At 47.9% G+C, this 15157-nt stretch overlaps 1 protein-coding gene across 1 annotated transcript in view; it reads left to right on the forward strand.

Moving 5' to 3' along the window:
- Positions 1-15157, forward strand: part of Majin (membrane anchored junction protein) — a 48141-nt gene that overhangs the window by 6518 nt on the left and 26466 nt on the right. Inside the window, exon 2 of the mRNA XM_046445304.2 lies at positions 9433-9509. The gene's annotated coding sequence lies outside the window, so the exon portion shown is untranslated. The remainder of the gene's footprint in view (positions 1-9432; positions 9510-15157) is intronic.

The raw sequence follows: 15157 nt of genomic DNA on the forward strand, positions 1-15157 counted from the left end.
AGTGAGCAGGAGCGCAGAAGCCGCGAGGCTGAATATATCCTACCACTCTATATCTGGGCCTGTTGGTGTCTGTTGGTGTCTGTTGCTGCGGAACAAATTACTCCCAAACCTAGTGGCATAAGCAACATTCATTATCGCACAGTTTCTGTGGGTTGGGAGTCTGGGCATGACACAGGCTGTGCTACTGTACTGGCTCAGGGTCTCACAAGGGGCTGCAACCAAGATTGGCCAGGTACAGTCACCCCAAGGCTCCATGTGGGAAAGGTCTGCTTCTGAGCTGCCCATGTGGTTCTGCAGATCCTAGAAGGCCTATGTTGTGGTTTGGATATGAGATGTCCCCCCAGGAGCTCACGTGTGAGACAATGCGAGAAGGTTTAGAGGAGAAATGACTGGGTTGTGAGAACCTTAACCCAATCAGTGAACCAATCATCTGATGGGATTAATTGAGTGGGGACTGGAGGCAGGTGGGGTGTGGCTAGAGCAGGTGGGGCATGGGGCGTGGCCTTGGGTATATGTTTGTATTTGGCCAGTGGAGTCTTTCTGCTTTCTGATCATCATGTGAGCTGCTTCTCTGCCACACTCTTCCATGATGATGACATCCTGCCTCACCTTAAGTCCAAAAGAATGGAGCCTGCCTCTTATGGACCAATACCTCTGAAACTGTGAGCCCCCAAATAAACCTCTCCTTCTCTACAGTTGTTTTGGTTGGGCCGTTTAGTCACAGCAGCAAAAAAAGCTGACAAAACAGCCCACTTCCAAGTATGTCTTTTATTGACGATTACAGGTTGTTGGCTAGAGAAATCGGTACCTCACCAGCTTGGCGTCTTTGTAGAAGAGCTCAACCTGACAGCTGCTTTCCCTCCAAGAAAGAGTGAGGAAAGATAGGCAATAGGAGGAATATGGAAGGCACAGTCTTTTTAAAATTTATTTACTTTTATTTTACTTCTTTTTGTTTTTCATTGCTAAGGATGGAGCCCAGGGCTGGGTGCATGCAGAGGCCTTATCCTTAGTCACATTTCCAGCCCAAGGTCATCCTGAGCTGGGCCTGATGGCCCATGCCTGTAATCCCAGCAGCTCTGGAGGCTGAGGCAGGATCCTAAGTTCAAAGCCAGCCTCAGCAACTTAGCAAGGCCCTAAGGAACTCAAAATTAAGTGTAAAAAAGGGCTGGGGATGTGGCTCAGTGGTTAAGGGCCCCTGGGTTCACCCTGGTACCAAAAAAAGAAAAAAAAAAAGTCATCCTATCATTTTTGCCATATTCTATTCATTAGAGGTAAGTCTCAGGTTCAGGTAACACTCAAGGGAAGGGGATTCCACCAGGGATTGTATAAAAACCTGGAGTCAGGCTCAGTGGCCGAAGGTCCTGGAAGCTGCCTGTCATGCTGGGGAAGAAGCAGCCCCCTCTTGGATCCCTACCTTTTCCTTCCATCACCAGCACTAGCAGAGGACTTTCTTTGGAGAGGTTTTTTTTCAGAAGGTGACAGTTTGGATCCCTTTAAACAGTGCCAAGGCTCCCAGCAGTGAGCAGCTGTGGGGTTTTAGGCTGCAGCAAGGCACCTCGCTGGAGATGGACTCTCACGTTAGCCTGGCAGCAAGGACAGTGCAGGTGTTCCCTCCCCAGAACGCCCTTTAAAGTGATGCGTGGACAGTCAGCACTGAAATGTCCGGCATTTGCAGGCCAAGGGTATCATTTCTAGGGATCAGACCCAGGGTCACTCTGTCACTGAGCCCTTTCTATTTTATTTTGAGACAGGGCCTCACTAAGTTGCCCAGGCTGGCCTTGAGCTTTCAATCCTCCTGCCTCAGCTGCCTGAGTCACTGAGATTACAGGCGTGCATTACTGCTCCAGGCTCCGAGAGTCTCTACTGAGGAATAGTTGACATAGAAAGAAATACACATTTTTAATGTGCTCAATCTGAAGAATTTGGACATATGGAAACTATGACACCACAACCACAATCAGGGTAACAGACATATCCAACATCTCCCAATGCTTCCCGTGTCCTTTTTTGTGTGTGTGTGGTAAGGACACTTTATAAGAGATCCACACCTATTGTTAATGATAGGTGCTGTGTTGTACAGCAGATCTCTAGATCTTATTCATCTTGCATAACTGGGACTTTACACCCATTGAACTTCTCCCCATTCCCCCTTCCTGAAGCCCCTGCCAACTGCTATTGCAATCTCTGCTTTTTCGAGTTTGACCGTTCAGTCAACAACAGCAGTGTACTCACTGGTTGCCCCTTAAGATCACACCACCTGGCAACATGACTGTCTTAGTTTGTGAAAACTCTGAGGACCACACAGTGACAAAATTGCCTAACAATGTGTTCCTCAGAAGGTGTCCCCATCTTTAAGTGACACATGGCCATATTCCCAGAAGTGGATCTTTATGTCTCGGAAAGCAGTCACTCGTTGGAGGACTAAAGTTTAAACCCACTGGAACTCTAAGCTCTTTCTTTTTCTGCCATTTACCTTAGTAATGGGTTTAATGGTGGCTTCCCAATAGATATGTCCATCTAGTACCTGTGGGTGTGACCTTATTTGGAAAAATGATCTTTGCAGATATAATTAAGAGTGTCAAGAAGTCATCCTGGATATCTGGTGGACCTTAAATCCGACGTCCATTAAGAGGGGGTCAGCCATAAGAGGAGGAGAGGACCATGCAGAGAGGGACGAAGAGGTCAGGGATCTAGTCACAAGCGAGGAGCACCTGGAGCCACCAAAGTCTGGGAGAGGGAAGGAAGGCTTCTTCCTCAGGGGCTTTAGGGGTGGCCTAGCCCTGCCAACCCCTTGATTTCAGACTTCTGACCCCCTACTGAATACCTACTGAACACTTAGTGGATAGTTAACACTTCAGTTACTGGGAATAATATGTCAGTATGCCTGCTCCTCAGGTTCTAAAACTCAAATCAGTAAAGATAGATAATAAACTACAAGTGAAAAGTTTGGAGAGGACTGGGATGTGGCTCAGTGGCTCTGCTAAGCGCTTGCTGTTAGAACATAAAGGCAGGAAAGCTGACAGGATTGACTTGTTGAAGGAGCTGCTTTTCTGGAGAATCCAGGGAAGGGGAGGCATCATACAGGCTAAGACCTGAATGATCAGAGGGTGCCAGCCATGCCCAGATCTAGGGTAAGAACGTCCCAGGCAGAGGACCCGGCATGTGCAAAGCCTGTGGGTTTGGAAAAAGCTAGGTGTGTTTGAGGAATAGAAAAGAGGCCGATGTGGCCAGAACTCGGTCAACGAGGAGAAGGAGAAACATGAAGTTGGGCACAGGCCATGAAAATCACGGAAGCCGTGGGATGAACCCGAAATCACTCCTACACAAATGGAAAGCCACTGGAGGTAACAGTTACACTAAAATTTTCAACTCATTTGAAAAATATTTCTTTATACTTCCTCTGCCAAGTACCGTCCTAGGCACTTGGGGTTAGGGAAGAAATCTGACCCCTGAAACTGCCTGCGCTCTGGACCTTACGTTTTAGTGGAGAAGTGACAGGGTAAGACGGGAAAAGAGGAATCGAGTGTTTCAGGGTGAGGATGTTGCAGTTTAAGCAGGTGCCCAGCAGGTTCGGCAGGAAGTTGACATCTGGGCAAGGACTTTAAGGAGGCAAGTGCATGGACCATGGAAGACAAGGGAGAGTCACCAGGCAGAGGGACAGCCAGTGCAGGGGGGAGGGGGGAGCCTGTGGAGCCAGCAGGCGGGGCAGCCAGGGGAGGGCGGTGGGAGATGGAGCCAGGGAGGCAGGGAGAAGGAGGACCAGACCACAGGCCACCACAAAGGTTTTGCTTTTTTTTCCTCCACAAAGCAGGGAGCCTGATATTTTATTGTATGTATGTATGTATTTATTATATTTATTTTTTAGTTTTAGGTGGACACAATATCTTTATTTTATTTGTATGTGGTGCTGAGAATCGAACCCAGTGCCTCGCGCATGCCAGGCAAGCGCGCTACCACTTGAGCCACATCCCCAGCCCAGAGCCTGACATTTTATTTTATTTTTTTTAATGGGGACCACTTAATCGGTCTTCCAGTCCTGATAGGAGCTTGAACTGAACAACTGAAATAGGGCCCCAATTCTATTTTTTTTTAAAGAAAGAGAGAGAATTTTTTTTTTAAAGAGAGAGTGAGAGGGAGAGAGAGAGAGAGAATTTTTAATATTTATTTTTTAGTTTTCAGCGGACACAACATCTTTGTATGTGGTTCTGAGGATCGAACCCGGGCCGCATGCATGCCAGGCAAGTGTGCTACCGCTTGAGCCACATCCCCAGCCCCGAGAGAATTTTTTAATATTTATTTTTTAGTTATCGGCAGACACAACATCTTTGTTGGTATGTGGTGCTGAGGATCGAACCGGGCCGCACGCATGCCAGACGAGCGCGCTACCGCTTGAGCCACATCCCCAGCCCCCCTGACATTTTAAAAAGATCAAAATTTTCAGGGGTGAGAGTAGAGGCGGAGGTGATAAGAAGAGGTCAGGCGTGTGTTATAGGCAGAGTTGATGGGATGTGCTTGTGGAATGCATGTGGGGAAAGGGAGGGAGAAAAGATGACCCTGAGATTTGGGGTGTAAACAACTGGTTGGAGCTGCCCAGGACCAGGAAAGACTGGGAGAGGAACAGTCTGGGGTTTGTGTAGAGGGGAGATCAGGAGCCCTGTTTTGTTCCTGTTAAATTTGAGATGCTTACTTGACATCTAACTAGATTAAAAAAATAATTTGGTGTCATAATCCCAGCTACTTGGGAGGCTAAGGCAGGAGGCTTGTAAGTTTGAGGCCAGCCTCAGCAACTTAGCAAGACCCTGTGTCAAAATGAAAAATTTAAAGGGCTGGGCATATATATAGCTCAGTGGTAAAGCAGCCCTGGTTGATTCCCTAGTACCAAAAGCAAACAAACAAACAAAAAATTGCAACTATTTAGAATAATATGAACCAACCTCACAAACATAATGTTGGACTGTAGAGGTTAGACACAAAAGAGACAATGACTTGCATGATCCACTTATATAGAATTCGAAATAGAAAACAAACAAACAAACACTAATCTGTGTTGCCAAGACCAGCCACAGCTGACAGTCTCTGGTAAGATACAGGGTGCCCCTCTAGGGTGCTGATAATGTTATTTTTCTGGGGCTGGGGATGTGGCTCAAGCGGTAGCGCACTTGCCTGGCATGTGTGCGGCCCGGGTTCGATCCCCAGCACCACATACAAACAAAGATGTTGTGTCCGCCGAAAACTAAGTAAATAAATATTAAAATTCTTTCCAAAAAAATGTTATTTTTCTTGGTGTTTGTGGTGGTTACATGAATGTGTTCACTGTTTGAAAATTCCTTGAGCATTGATGATCTACGGTCTCTTCTGCTGTGTCTGCTGTGTCTTTCTGCTGTGTCAGTAAAGGGGCTGCATGCCAGGAGTATGACACGTCCCTGGCATGTAGTAAGTGTTCAATAAATGTTAGCTCTTAAGAATGAACGGACGGAGAGAGGGGAGAAAGGGTGGGGTTGTGACTCAGCCGTAGAGCACTCGCCTAGCATGTGTGAGGCCCTGGGTTTGATCCTCAGCACCACATAAAAATAAATAAAATAAAGGAATTGTATCCACCTACAACTAAAAGGAAAAAAAAAGTTAAAAAAAAAAAGAAGAAGAAAACTAGGGGAATCTCTTCCAAGTGGAATCTATTAACAATCAGAGTTGTAGACAGATCAGAGCCTGTGCTCAGAGATGGCTGGAGGGAGAGGAAGAGGTTTCAGGTCTCATACAGGGGACGGAGGCAGGAAGGAATCTGAAACCTTTCCTCTTGGATTAGTGGTTCAGTGCCTTGGAGACTGTTCCTTTGGGAATGTGAGTGTCTCTGCGTGCATTCATGTGGAATTTCACTCCATTTTAAAGGGTCCACAGTCCCTTGCTTTTCTAAGTCAGCGAATGCTGCATCTCCCTAGAGACCCTTGCCCTGGATAAGTGCATCTAGCAGCTCGCCCAGGTCCTAGCAGGCTCTTGCCCCTGTCTGTCTTGTTTATCTGATGATGGGGAGCAAAGCCGAGATCTTCTCTTGGTCATGCCCAGACCTCTGAATTGAACTGGGGGTGGGCCTGGACCAAGGTTCCACGGAGGATTTCTGGGTCCGCCTGAGCCTTGGTCCGAGTGAGTTCTCTAAGGAGCGCTCTTCTGAATGGGTCTCCCAGGTGGGAAGGCGGTTTTCCTTCCTGGGGTTCCTGCTTCTGGCCACCATCTGCAGCAGTCAGCTCCCGTGGCTAAACGAGGTAGAAAAGCCTCCGAGGTCTGGGCTGAACCTGGAGGGGTTTGGAGCCCTTGAGCAACACTCCCCCCGTCTTTCTCCTTCCTAAGCTACGCCTCACACCCCAGCGGTCACCAGGTTTCCCAGCCTTACTATGACCCGGACACCCAACACATACAGAGAGAATGAACGGGCCAACTGAGTGACAGTCTCCACCCCTGGGAGACCCCTCTTCCCCCAGGGCTGTCTCCAAGCTGGGTCACCTCGATTCCCCAGGCCCTGCCAGACCAGCCTCTGGCCTACCAGCTTCCCGAGCTGAGGGCTGTTGCCTGGCAGTAATTGGCCTGGGAAGCCCAAGGGGAGGCAGTGGGGGATGGAGAGAGGGGAGCCCCAGGTGCTGCAGGAAGTGGAGCTGTTGATTAAGTGGCTCCTTCCTTCAGCCCTGGAGACAGGGAGCCCCGGCTCTTAAAGGAGTCACACATGACCTGTCTGACTGTCCCCCGGTGAGATCACGGATCTGCAGATGTGGGCCCAAGCGCTGGCGACTGACAGGGACCCTTGATGCAGCACTGCAGCCCTGCAGCCGCGCTTCACAGCACAGATTTGTCTTGTGTGCGGCTCCCAAGCTGAACTGTTCAGCAGGAGGGAAGCCAGTTATGGGGAACCCTCCTGGGATTCCCTGAAAGAAGGGGACCCCGAGAAAGTAACTCCAAAGCTACAGTCAAAGGGACCAGTTAATACAAAAGAAATCCCCCAAACGGTCAGAGGATCAGATGGTTGTGACAAACCACAGCAATGAGGGCCCATCGACAGTCCCCAGTCCAGGACTTGGCTCTGAGAAGCGCCTAACCTGTAATCACAGTCTTACATCAAAAATAGTCACCCAGGGGCTGGGGATATAGCTCAGTTGGTAGAGTGCTTCCCTTGCTTGCATAACCCTGGGTTCAATCCCCAGCACCACACACAAACACACACACACACAAACACACACACACACACACACACACGGTCACCCAAAGGTGATCCTCGTGCCCCCAGCAGCAGCAGCACCTGGGAACTTACCTGTTCAACAGGAAATTTTCAACGGCCCTACTACCCGTCATCTCCTGGGTCAGAAACTTGGGGGCTGAATCCAGCAAGCCACAGCCCTTTAGATGATTTGTTTGTTTTGGTGCTGGGGATTAAACTCAGGGGTGCTTTGCCACTGAGCCACACCCCTGGTCCTATTTGTTATTTTGAGACAGGGCCTCACTAAATCATCCAGGCTGGCCTTGAACTTGCAATCCTCCTGCCTAAGCCTCCTGAGCTGATGGAATTACAGGCATCACAGGCAACATTATAGCTCCCAGCAACCTTTAGGGGCACCCTCAAGTTTGAGAACTACTGGGATGATCCGACAGGGCTCCAGAGCTGGGTTACCCTATAAATGTCATATATTGCATATTCATTTATATTCATCAAACATTTATCAGCACCTTCTATGTGCCAGACACCCTGGCAAGCAACACAAGAAGCCCAGAGAAGGACAAAAATATAGCGCTCCCTGTAGGCAGACTGATCAGTGAGTTCAAGGCAAGGCAGAGAAAGCCCTGGGAACATGGAGCACAAGCTTCTTCAGGATGTAGCCCCAGCCTCCCTCATGAGCCTCATTTCCTGCAACTCCACAGCTTCAATCTTTTTGTTTTGTGGTGCTGGGATGGAACTCAGGGCCTCTCCCACCGAGCCACACCCTCAGCCCTCAGCCCTTCCTCCTTACAGTGGAGCAACTGCACTTCTTGTAGACACACAGATGCAGCCGACTCATGCCATCCCTTTGTCTGGACTACTCTCCCTGTGCCTCCTGCCCATCTCAGGACCCAGTGCAGGCATCTTCTCCTCCAGGGAGCCCTGGTGACTCCTGGCTGGCTGGTATCATCCTTGAGGTCCCCTAAGGCCTGGAGCACAGGTGTCTCTGTGCCCTTATGCACTGAATTTTCAAATCTGCTTAAGGGCTAGGGCGGAGCTCAGTGGGAGAGCCCTTGTCTAGATGTGCCAGGTCCTGTTCTGATCCCCACTACTGCAAAAACAAGCGAACAAAAAATTGAGCCAGGCACTCAGGATAGAGTCCAGGAATTCAAGACCAGCTTGAGACCCTGTCTCAGTAAAAGAAGATAAAAAATAGCTGGGATCTGGGGCACATGCATCTCAGTTACTTGGGAGACTGAGGTAGAAGGATCACAAGTTCAAAGCCAGCCTCAGCAACTCAGTGCGACCCTGCCTCAAAAATAAAATAAGGGCTGGGGATGTGGCTCAAGCGATGGCACTCTCGCCTGGCATGCGCGAGGCACTGGGTTCGATCCTCAGCACCACGTAAAACAAAGATGTTGTGTCCACCGAAAAATAAAAAATAAATATTAAAAACAACACACTCTAAATAAATAAATAAATAAATAAATAAATAAATTGGAAGGGAGGATGTTAAAAAGGAGGAGGGAGTGGGCAGCAAAAATGGAGACGCTTCTGGAAGGTGGCACCTTGTGTAGGCAGAGAACCAAATGCTTTCCTCCAAATGAAACCTGAAACAGAGGAGGCCATGCCCCATCAGCAGCCTCTTGCCCCTGATTGCTGGCTCTCCAGATCTGCCATGTGTGCCTTTGATTGAGTTGTCATCTGCTGAGTTGCCGTTAAAATACTCCAGTAGGTCAGGCTAAGTCAGAATCCTTTCAAGTCTCTTCAGTAGTGTAAGTTGTTTCCAAGTCGGGGTACCCGTTTATTAATTTTTAGGAATCCCAAGAGCATGGGAATAGGTGCTCAACCTCGTGAGTCTTTAGGGAAGTGCAAATGAAATCTACTCCTGCATACCATTACACAGTTACCAGAACTGCAAAAAAAAAAAAAAAAAGAAAAATTAATGGAAAAATATCAAGTGCTTCCCAGGACACAGAGCAATGGAAACTCTCACACTCTGCTGATGGCAACGCAAAATGGTACAGCTGCTCAGGAAAACAGCTTGATGGTTTCTTATAAAGTTAAAAATACACTTGCCATCTAATCCAGTGTCCCATTTCTAGGCTCTTACTCTAGAAATATGAAGACAGAAGTCCACACAACAACCTGCATGTGCCTTTTGTGTGTGTGTCACTGGGATAAACGAGGGGGGCTTTACCACTGAGCTACATCCTCAGCCCTTTTATGTATTTATTTATTTATTTTGAATACAGGGTCTCACTAAGTTGCTGAGGTTGGCCTCACATTTGCGATCCTCCTGCCCCAGCCTCCTGAGCCTCCAGGATTACAGGTATGCGCCCCCATGCCTATCTGTAAGTGCACATGGAGAGAAGCTCTATTCAAAATTGCCAAAACTAGAAAAACAACCTAAATGTCCATAAATATGCAAATAGACAACCAAATGGTGAATAGCCATATAACAGATACCACTTGCAACAAAAAGGACTGGATTATTGTTATATCTAGGTTGCCAGGGGATAGGGGTACAGTAACTGCACTTCTTATAGACACACAGATGCAGCAGGACTGGACTATCCTTCCTGGGCCTCCTGCAAATCTCCTGATTGCAGATGGACAGCTTGAGGGAATTCACGGGAGGAACTATTCTCTATTTTTACCTATCCTTGAATAGGATGTGCTAAAAATGTTTGGCATGCGTTAAAAATCATAGAATTATATATTGAAAGGAGTGTCTTTTTCTGAATGTCACTGTGTCCGTGCGCTGCTGGGGATTCAACTCAAGGCCTCATGCATGCTAAACCTGTGTTCTGGGACATCCTCACCCTGTTTCTGTATGTAAACTTCAAAAACTTTATTAGTAGTTTATAGAAAAAAGAATCCCTAGGGACAAGGCAAATCTACCCCTGGATAACATTACACAGCTACGAGAACTGCGAAAAAAAAAATTAATGGAAAATATCAAGTGCTTCCCTAGGGACAAGGACCCCAGAAGTGGGGGCCCCTCCCCATGTCTTGTCTGTGGTCGCCAGTGTCTGTCCCACCTCTACCTCTTAAGCAGGGTCAGCCAGACCCAATACCCTTTCTGAGTTGCCCACAAATCAACTTCTATGTCTGGCTGATGCCCCAGGCAGTATCAGAGGACAGATCACACCACCAATCTCCCCATGGAGTCTGACCTCAATGTCATCTTCATGACGGCAGGTGACTCTGTCTTGTTCACCATGGTATCCCCAGGGCCTAGAACAGTGCTTGGTAAGTAATAGTTATTCAATAAATATTTGTTGATTGAATAAATATTGGTTATTCCTTTAACTCTCTGGCTTCAAACTGCAGAATCTAGTCTCTTAAATATTCACTCCAGCCCTTCCCTTCTCTAATAATCTCCCTTGCTCTTACTCCCTACCTGGTACTCCCACCTGAAATTCCTGCTCAGGTATTGCCCGGGCCTCTCCTCTGGCCCAAGGATCTCCTGTTGTTTCAGTGAGAATTTCTCCCTCTAGTGGCATCCTGTTACTGCCCCTCAGCCAGAGCCCCATGAAGCAGCCATGGCTTCATGACAAATGGCCATGGGCCACATGGACTGAAAAGCCACCTGGGCTCACAGGGGCAGCCCTCATGCCTGGACTGCAGCGAGTAACGGTTTGTGTCTGCCAGGAGGTACTTTGGTTCAATCTTATTCTAAGTGTTGATGTGTTTCTTTTACATCACTTGAGACCTCATAGTTGTAGATGACAGAAAGTAGGATTGGTTATTTGGGGTTGTAATAATGCCCTCTGGTCAGAATCCCCAGCCTGTTTATTTCTCTGCAGGCTGGTGGGAAATAAGTGCAGATCTAAGTGCAGGTCACTTCCTGCCAGGGGCCACTTCTCCTCAGAGTTGCACACATCACACAGGTGGCCATTTAAGGCTCTCCATCTTTCCCCTCATAATCTGAGGCACAAGTAGCATCCAGGTAGGCAGATTGTGAGACACAGGCTCTCCTGTCCACATCTGAAGAATGAACTTAGAGATGAAGGTACAGAGAAAACGAGGCTTTTAATGATGGTCTTGCAAGATCCGTGCCTGGGTGAGTACGCACATCCAGAGCAGTGACAATCAGCATTTTATTCCCTAGTGTGCAAGGTCCCTCCCCTGGTTCCTCAATTGCTAAGTACTATGGGGGTCTTTACTGTCTCCTATTGGGTTATTTAAAGAAATGTACCTTCAGGTGTTGAAAGGACACTTGTATAGTCCACACAAAGTCCAAAGACCACGCCACACACCAGAAACTCACACAAGAGACTTATTGTCAGTAGCACAAGGCAAACCGACAAGGCTGTCCCTCCGAGGAGAGCAGCAGCGTGTGGCACTCACGGGGCAGCTTTATAGCCTGCAAGAGGAATTTCATAAGCTGCTTAGGAGCTGCATCATAAGCTGGGGTGGGGCTGATCATTTAGCGGGCACATGGTCTTATGGGAAGTTAAGCAGCTTTGCCTCAGAATCCAAACTTTGGAGCCTCTAGATACAATGGCTCCCGACCTAAAATGGCGAATCTGAGGCCAATATTGATCTGATGCCAATAGTTGTCCCCACCTCCCTTTGTTCTCCTGTGGTTGGGAAAGCCTTCTAGGAGTGAGTGCATCTTGGCACATACTCACTCTGTTTCTGCTCGTCAGGCCAGTCCCTTGCCCCTCACCTCCTGTTTGTCAAGGGGTGGTGACTTTTCCATACTCTGGTGTCAACTACTTGTAACTTTCCACTCTGGTCTCCCTGCTGCTTTCATTTCTCTTCTTTAAAAAATATTATTTTTAGTTGTAGTTGCACATAATACCTTTATTTTATTTATACCTAGTGCAGAGGATCAAACCCAGGGCTTCGCACTTGCCAGGTAAGCACTCTACCACTGAGCCACAACCCCAGCCCCTTTCTGCTGCTTTTCTTACATCCCAAATAATTTTACATTTAAAGCTAAATACTGTATTCAGAAGCCTGGGACCTTCACCCACCCAAGAAGGGTCCTTCTTCTAGTTCCCAGGATGATGACTACAAGTGACGCACACCCAACAGCGGCTGGGAGATTGTCCTGTACTGAGACCCAAGTCCTATTGACTTGGGCAACTTTTACTCTGTGCCAGGCAAGGTCACACCCAGGAGTTGCCCCTGGCCACAACTGCATTAGTCTCAGTGCACACAGTGTACTCACTTTTCAGGGAGTTGCTATGGCGAGGGGGCAAAATTGCGACGTATGCAGTCGAAGGGAGAAATAAAGAATTCTACACTTTTGCCCCTTTCAATGCTTTATTCACTCAAATTACTCAATACAATTTCACTCTATAGGTTCTTAATCAAGAAAAGACAATCCTTAATGCTAGGCACTGCAAAAGACATAATCAATTCACAGCAAACAATTCTAGATTAATCCTAGGCACTGCAAACACACTTAATCATGACAGGCTCATGACAGACATTTCCTCTGCAGGCTAAGTTCAAAAGTCTTAAGCCTTAGGCTTTGTGTCCAGCAGATGCACACTCACTCAGACCACGGTGACCAGGTCCAGAACCAAGGCAGGCTTTTCCTGCATGGAGTGGACGACCAACTGGTAAAGGAGAAGGTCGTAGGGAGAAGGTGAGGCTCTCACCAAGGTCCAGAGGAGGCAGTAGGGTTTGAGAGCAGTGAGGATCACACAGAGGGTCAGGAAACAATGACAAGTGATGGGATGTCAGTCCAGGTCCTCATCAGGCTCTCCAGCTAGAGTGCATCCTTGTTTCGGCTGGCTGAATCCCTATTCATTAGCTCTATTATTTATATTAAATTTTGGGGCTTTTCACACTCTCTTGTAATACTTATCAGCTACCAGGGATTTCTCCATGATATCATTTACCTTGGGGTTTGAAACATCTAGTCTGGTGGTCTCCACCCTTATCTTCTCACGTTTCCCTCTTATTAGGCCAGTACAGCGTGCCAGGGGCTTCACTCTGTTTATCAGGGTGAGGGGAAGTGATTTGTTTGAGGCCATATTGGAGGGATCTGTTAGATGTGCCTGGTGAGACTGCAGGTTTCAAACTGGAGTTTTTAAAATGGAGTTGCTTAGGCTCAGGCCTAAGGCCATCCTCACAGTTGCCAACATTTTTTTTTTTTGGTACTGGAGATTGAATTCAGGGGCACTTGACCACTGAGCCACATCCCCAGCCCTATTTTGTATTTTATTTAGAGACAGAGTCTCACTGATTTGCTTAGTACCTCGTTTTTGCTGAGGCTGGCTTTGAATTTGCTATCCTCCCATCTCAGCCTCCCATGCCGCTGGGATTACAGGTGTGCACCACCATGCCTGGCTGCCAACATTTTTAAATTAGAAGATTTCCTATGAAAATACACCTCCAGCTGCTCTTAAAAAGTCAGATCTGGCATGAAAAAGGGACACTTCCCCCCAGGCTTTCCTTCAGTGGGAGACTGGATGGCAGATGCCCTCTTTATTTTTAATTAATTTTTGTAGTGCTTGGGAACAAACCCAAGGCCTTGCAAAGCTAAGCAAGTGCTCTACCAACTGAGCTACATCTCCAGCCCCGGGTGCCCTCCCAAGATCCAGTTTCCTCTCACTAACCCCCCACTCCACCCCTACTTCTTTCCTTTTCCTGCCTTGCTTTCCCAGGCATTTCTACCACCCATAATTAAATGTCTTGATTGTAAAAATATTACCCTGACCTGGTCTTCTACTGCCTAGGATGACCCAGCTGAATTTCTATGGGGTCCTAATCTTGTTTATTTTTGATCACAAGTCTGCAGGCCAGAAGTTCCCTCTTTGGGTGGGCTGGCTGAAACCAGCTGGATCCAAGATGGGACCCAAGTGACCCCACATTATAATCCCATGGGTTTGCTAGACCACACCCTGCCCCCAGCACCTTGACAGCTGACAACTGCCATGGCTACAACTGTAAAAAACATAGAAGGACAGAAAATAGGTGGCACCTGAATTCCCAGAAAGTCTCAGTCCATTCCCCCTTTATTACCTTATCCCTCCCCCTGTTTCTTTTTCCCTCTATCTATAACCTCTTGACTCCAAGGTCAAGAAGTTGAATTGAGAATGTATCTTCCATTTCTCTATCTTGGCCAAGAAGAAGCCTGCCTTCACTGCTCAGTCAGCACTCAGTCTTATTATTGGTTCCAAAATTCCAAGATGGAAAAAGGACCGTTTGTGGTCAAAACAACAACAACAACAAAAAGATGTACAAGATTTACTACCTGGGAATGGGAGTAGGACTTTATAAAGTGGTAGGGGGAGGCAGTCCACGAAGAGGAAACCGCACGGGCTTATATATGTGGCTGCAGAGATCACCCAAGTGCACAGGTCCGTCATCACCAAGCCAGCACACTCGGCAGATGTGGGAGCCAAATTACTTGGTAATTCACAACACAGTCAGAACTTATCAATAGGAAGTGGAAGGGAAAGTTCCTTCGTCTTTGTAATCACACAAACTGTGTTCAAGTCCTTGTTCTCCCATTTTTGGGTGTCCTTCAAATTGGGGAGTGAAGTTATGCCTTAGAGCACGATGGTGAGGATTAAAAGACAACAGGCACAGGCAGTGACTTGCACAATGCATTGCACACAGGAGCTCCCCCCACCCCCACCCCCACCCCCTGCAGCCACTTCTACCCAACAGGACTCGCCAGGGACCTAGCAGGCAAGGTGGCTGGGGTGACGGCGCATGCCAGTTTGCAAGTTCAACGCCAGCCTTGGCAATTTAGTGTGACCGGTTTCAAAATTAAAAAGGGCTGGAGATGTGGCCTCAGTAGCACAGCACCCCTGAGTCAACCCCCAGTACTGCGGACACCACACACAAAAAAGTCGGTGGATAAGGTTAGGAGCAACTGAACCACGTCTGGACCTGATCTGACAGGCGGGACACGTGCAACTCCAGCAGGGCTTCCTGCAGGGGCTCTGCTGGCGCAAGCGCAGACCGCGATCAGGGCGCGCCCGGCGTGGGCGGGGTGAGATGTCC

This window comes from Marmota monax, unplaced genomic scaffold (genome assembly GCF_021218885.2).
Source record: "Marmota monax isolate L192 unplaced genomic scaffold, Marmota_monax_Labrador192_F-V1.1 WCK01_AAM20220418_F8-fsc00038, whole genome shotgun sequence".
NCBI lineage: Eukaryota > Metazoa > Chordata > Mammalia > Rodentia > Sciuridae > Marmota > Marmota monax.